Source organism: Garra rufa, chromosome 18, assembly GCF_049309525.1.
Source record: "Garra rufa chromosome 18, GarRuf1.0, whole genome shotgun sequence".
In the NCBI taxonomy this organism is placed as follows: Eukaryota; Metazoa; Chordata; class Actinopteri; order Cypriniformes; family Cyprinidae; genus Garra; species Garra rufa.
In genome coordinates, this window is record NC_133378.1 from 11,897,668 (window position 1) to 11,903,709 (window position 6,042).

At 39.6% G+C, this 6,042-nt stretch overlaps 1 long non-coding RNA gene across 1 annotated transcript; it reads left to right on the forward strand.

Moving 5' to 3' along the window:
• Nucleotides 1–1,283: 1,283 nt before the first annotated feature.
• LOC141290930 (uncharacterized) lies at nucleotides 1,284–1,829 on the forward strand. Its single transcript, XR_012340248.1, has 3 exons — nucleotides 1,284–1,412; nucleotides 1,502–1,611; nucleotides 1,701–1,829. It is a non-coding gene; the product is annotated as an uncharacterized lncRNA (long non-coding RNA).
• The last annotated feature ends 4,213 nt before the right edge of the window (nucleotides 1,830–6,042 follow it).

Below are 6,042 nucleotides of genomic sequence, written 5' to 3' on the forward strand. Positions count from 1 at the left end.
CACGTCCTTAAAAGACGTTGCTGGTTGGTCGCGTGGGAAACGTTATAGCGACGTGGTCAGCAGGTCTCCAACTAACTTTTCATATTATTGCACTACATGTATTAAGCTTATTTTTAAAGGTGTAAACCGTTTTAATAGCCAATAATATGGGGAATATACTGAATTCGTCAAGCATTTTGCATGATGGAATGAATTATTGTATAACCCGTCATTTAAAATATAGAAATGTTTGTCATCAAATTAATGGCAAAACAAAAACCAAATAGTTTGCTTAGCAAATGGTGATAATTTATGGTTGTGAATGGTTTATTGAAAGGGGGAACGGGACAAATGTTAAGGTTAAAACCAGCGCACGTCACTTTCTGAGTGCTGCGTAAGTGCCCCGTGCGCGTGCCCGTCATTAACGGTCAACTTCCAGAAGACGGACGAGAAGGAAAAGGTAAGCGCTTAAAATCTTCTCTTATTCATATTTTTTTGCTGATATAACGTTAGATGACACGTAAGATAAGTAGTGTTTTGTGTTTTTGGAGGTTTTCTATATTAATTTAATAAATAAATGCCCTGTTTGGTTAATGTTAAAGTTAATTAGCTTAGTTCTGGAGGCGGTCTGTGGTAACGTTAAGTTAACTTTTAAAATCCTAAATTAAAATGTTATACCTTATTTTTAGTCTAGTTTGAAATTTACCCACGATAAACTATACAGTATTCATTTTTTTTTAACTTCTACCATAGTAACGTTGACTGCTTGTCGTTCGCATCTGACTATGCTCATGCTAGCCTAGCCGTATTGTAAACTTAAATATAAACCACTGATGTTATATAAACTTTTAATTAGACCGAGGCTGCCGAAATCCCATTCAGTGTATGTGGGATTAATAATGTCCTGCTTTCCTGTCGATTAACAGGCCTGTAAATGGTGTAATTTGCTCGTTACATGTTATTGGTTTTTACATACAACATTTTTACATACATAACTTGCATCATTTTTATGCTAGTGACTTTTCATTGACAAACAGATCTGATAGTTTAGTTTTAACAAATATGTATCCAACAAATACTTCACTATTTTATGTCCTTACTGCCAGTGAACCAGTTGAGTAATTCAGTGAGTTGCTTATTAGAAATGATGTTCATTGTTACTATGTAGTAGTTTAAGGATTTTGGCTAAGGTCCCAGAAACGTCGTGGGCACGTCCTCAAAGCTGGTCTCTGGATAATTTTTCATATTGTTGCACTAAATGTATTGAGCCTATTTTTTTTAAGTAGTAGTTTGAATGCTTTATTCATTGTTCATTGTTTTATCAATGTTTTATTCAAAACTAACATACTTTTTTTAATAACAGGTGGAGAGAGAGTCTGGGCAGCAGCAACACGACAACCATGATTATGATTAGGGATGGGTATCAAGTACAGGTAACTTACTGATTTGGTTCCTGACTTGTTCAGTACCAAAAAATATATATAAAGCAACAGGACTAATGGTGCTGCTATTTGTATTTTAGACACAACCACATGACATCCAAACCATCTCTAAGTGTATGGCAGAAAGGATCCAGGATCAAGAGATCATCCATCATGAAGACTGTGTTCAAAAGAACCCAGCAAGTCCTCGGTAAAAAACTAAACCTCATTGTTTCAGTGTCACTCAGGCACAAATATAGATTTAAATTGATTTCAGTGGCTTAAATATTTATATTTCAGGCCTCCCTGACCCTTCTGTTGTCCTGGATGTGAAGACATGCTGGAACTGCATTTTCTCATGGTTAAAGGAGTTGTGCTGCAGTATCCTTCCTGGACCCACACAACAAAATGCTCAGGAGGAGAGACAGGTAATCCACAGGGTTGGATTTATCATTTCAGTTACTCATAGCTAGATAGATATCAATTGATAGTCTAATTCCAGAGCCTGTGAATGATTTTGTTTTTTCCTCAGTCAGGAGACATTTTTGTGAAATTGTTGATGCTCGTATGATTGTCATATGTCATGGTAACTTACAACAGTGGTTTTCAAACCTGGACCTGGGGACACACAGCACTATACATTTTGCACATCTCTCTTTACTGACAGATTTGTTAATGAAGCTCTTTCCTAAGGAGCTGATGATCTGAAGAAGGTGGGTTTAACAAGAGAGACATACAAAATGTGCAGTGCTGTGGGTCACCTGGACCACAATTGTAAACCACTGCCTTTATGAGCACCTCCTGTGCTCCTGATCATTTTTAAACATGTTTAAAAAATATTTGAGTTGGCCTGAATTTGACCAATGTAAGACTCCCCTATTTCTAAATCATACACAACCACATCACTTTGCTGTGTTTCCCACAGGATTTGTTTGAGACTTTGGGGTCTGGACCTTCGTCTGTCTGGGGCATGGCCTAGTGTACAAAAGTATGTACTGTACATTTTAAACTTAATTTTTTCTATCTGGTGCACTTTGTATTAAGAGCTCCGACCCATGCTTAGTGTGGAAATTTAACAAAGAAAAAGTCAATGCAAATGACGTATCCCTCTTTTTGGTTATTGTGGACTCTTAAGAGTTTCATGAATAGGTTTTAAGCTAAATCTCCTTGCCAGGTCACCTAATAGTAAGATCAAATTCTCTGTGAACATGGCCACAGATTGTGCCTTTCCTTTAGAAGCTGGAGAATAACTTAAGATTTCAAAAGGAAGATTTGCAGTTTTATACAAACTTATACAAACTGTCTATAAAATTAATTGGTTAATTAGTTTTATTTATATTTTATGTGGATTCAAGGGAAAGGTGAAAAATGAGAAGGCCTCCCAGTCAACACGTGAGATCATGCGATGATCACAGTGACATCACACAATCCTCATACTGTGATCCTCACCATGTGTGTAAAGCGTGAGCTCAAGGTGAGTTCATCTGATCCTCATACTGTGATCCTCACCATGTGAGTAAAGCGTGAGCTCAACGTGAGTTCATCTGATCCTCATACTGTGATCCTCACCATGTGAGTAAAGCGTGAGCTCAAGGTGAGTTCATCTGATCCTCATACTGTGATCCTCACCATGTGAGTAAAGCGTGAGCTCAAGGCGAGTTCATCTGATCCTCATACTGTGATCCTCACCATGTGAGTAAAGCGTGAGCTCAATGTGAGTTCATCTGATCCTCATACTGTGATCCTCACCATGTGAGTAAAGCGTGAGCTCAATGTGAGTTCATCTGATCCTCATACTGTGATCCTCACCATGTGAGTAAAGCGTGAGCTCAAGGCGAGTTCATCTGATCCTCATACTGTGATCCTCACCATGTGAGTAAAGCGTGAGCTCAATGTGAGTTCATCTGATCCTCATACCGTGATCCTCACCATGTGAGTAAAGCGTGAGCTCAATGTGAGTTCATCTGATCCTCATACCGTGATCCTCATGTGTGTAAAGCGTGAGCTCATTGTGAATGCTTCACACTCCGGTCCAGTTGGCGGTGGTAAATGCACCATCTAAGCTGGTCTTCCAACCACCATAAAACATGTAAAGAAGAAGAAAAAGTTGTGCATGGTATTGTTACACCGCAGAAATGGTGAGTGGCCTATTTACATACTTTTAGATGTGCAATGTGGTCTGGTCTTTTTTTTAGCAGAGTACTGCTCACACATGCTACATGTGCACCAGCCATTTTACCTTCAGTAATTGTTTGGTATGTGATATATTAATTAGACATTATTTATTTATACAGACATAAAAACATAAAACATCCTTTGCTATATAACAATCTAACTTTACAATTTTTCAGATCTGAATACTAAGATACTCCAACAAATTCAAATGCTGGAACAGAGACAAGCTGTCATCATGAATGACTTGGCAAAAGTTAAGTCTGTTCTCATGAAGCAGGCAGAAGAAGATGCCCATGAGGAACTTTTTAAAAAACAACAGTGCTCCAGCTTTGAAACATTTAACGGCTTCTGTCAGAGACTTGAAGAAGACAAAAATTATCGAGAGCTTTATGTTAGTACTACTATATAAATTTAGCGTTTATTTTTACAACAAAGCCACAGTTTTTTTTTTTTTTTGCAGCAGCAGCAGCAGATACCATGCAAAAGAAATGTTGAAGCCTGGTATATTTTAATCATGACAATATTATGTATGTTTTTGTCAGGTACACTATCTCATCCATACCAAAGACTATAGAATACCCAAGACATGTCACTCGTACAGGTCCTTCTCAAAAAATTAGCATATTGTGATAAAGTTCATTATTTTCTGTAATGTACTGATAAACATTAGACTTTCATATATTTTAGATTCATTACACACAACTGAAGTAGTTCAAGCCTTTTATTGTTTTAATATTGATGATTTTGGCATACAGCTCATGAAAACCCAAAATTCCTATCTCAAAAAATTAGCATATCATGAAAAGGTTCTCTAAACGAGCTATTAACCTAATCATCTGAATCAACTAATTAACTCTAAACACCTGCAAAAGATTCCTGAGGCTTTTAAAAACTCCCAGCCTGGTTCATTACTCAAAACCGCAATCATGGGTAAGACTGCCGACCTGACTGCTGTCCAGAAGGCCATCATTGACACCCTCAAGCAAGAGGGTAAGACACAGAAAGAAATTTCTGAACGAATAGGCTGTTCCCAGAGTGCTGTATCAAGGCACCTCAGTGGGAAGTCTGTGGGAAGGAAAAAGTGTGGCAGAAAACGCTGCACAATGAGAAGAGGTGACCGGACCCTGAGGAAGATTGTGGAGAAGGACTGATTCCAGACCTTGGGGGACCTGCGGAAGCAGTGGACTGAGTCTGGAGTAGAAACATCCAGAGCCACCGTGTACAGGCGCCAGGTCAAGCCACTTTTGAACCAGAAACAGCGGCAGAAGCGCCTGACCTGGGCTACAGAGAAGCAGCACTGGACTGTTGCTCAAATTTTGCATGTCATTCGGAAATCAAGGTGCCAGAGTCTGGAGGAAGACTGGGGAGAGGGAAATGCCAAAATGCCTGAAGTCCAGTGTCAAATACCCACAGTCAGTGATGGTCTGGGGTGCCATGTCAGCTGCTGGTGTTAGTCCACTGTGTTTTATCAAGGGCAGGGTCAATGCAGCTAGCTATCAGGAGATTTTGGAGCACTTCATGCTTCCATCTGCTGAAAAGCTTTATGGAGATGAAGATTTCATTTTTCAGCACGACCTGGCACCTGCTCACAGTCCCTGGTGAAAAAACCAGCTAAAACCAGCCTAGGCTGGTTGGCTGGTTTTAGCTGGTCAACCAGCCTGGTTTTAGCTGGTCATAGCTGGAAGGCAGGCTGGTTTTAGAGGGGTTTTGGCCACTTTTCCAGCCTGGCCAGGCTGGTCTTAGCTGGTCAGGCTGGGAAACCACCAGCTAAAACCAGCCTGACCAGCCTGGCCAGGCTGGGAGACCAGCTTAAACCAGCTACTTCCAGCTTAAACCAGCTAAGACCAGCCTAGGCTGGTATTAGCTGTTTTTTTCAGCAGGGGTGCCAAAACCACTGGTAAATGGTTTACTGACCATGGTATTAATGTGCTCAATTGGCCTGCCAACTCTCCTGACCTGAACCCCATAGAGAATCTGTGGGATATTGTGAAGAGAAAGTTGAGAGACGCAAGACCCAACACTCTGGATGAGCTTAAGGCCGCTATCGAAGCATCCTGGGCCTCCATAACACATCAGCAGTGCCACAGGCTGATTGCCTCCATGCCACGCCGCATTGAAGCAGTAATTTCTGCGAAAAGGATTCCCGACCAAGTATTGAGTGCATAACTGAACATAATTATTTGAAGGTTGACTTTTTTTGTATTAAAAACACTTTTCTTTTATTGGTCGGATGAAATATGCAAATTTTTTGAGATAGGAATTTTGGGTTTTCATGAGCTGTATGCCAAAATCATCAATATTAAAACAATAAAAGGCTTGAACTATTTCAGTTGTGTGTAATGAATCTAAAATATATGAAAGTCTAATGTTTATCAGTACATTACAGAAAATAATGAACTTTATCACAATATGCTAATTTTTTGAGAAGGACCTGTATAGTTTTGAATGGGGAAAAAATGCAACGTTC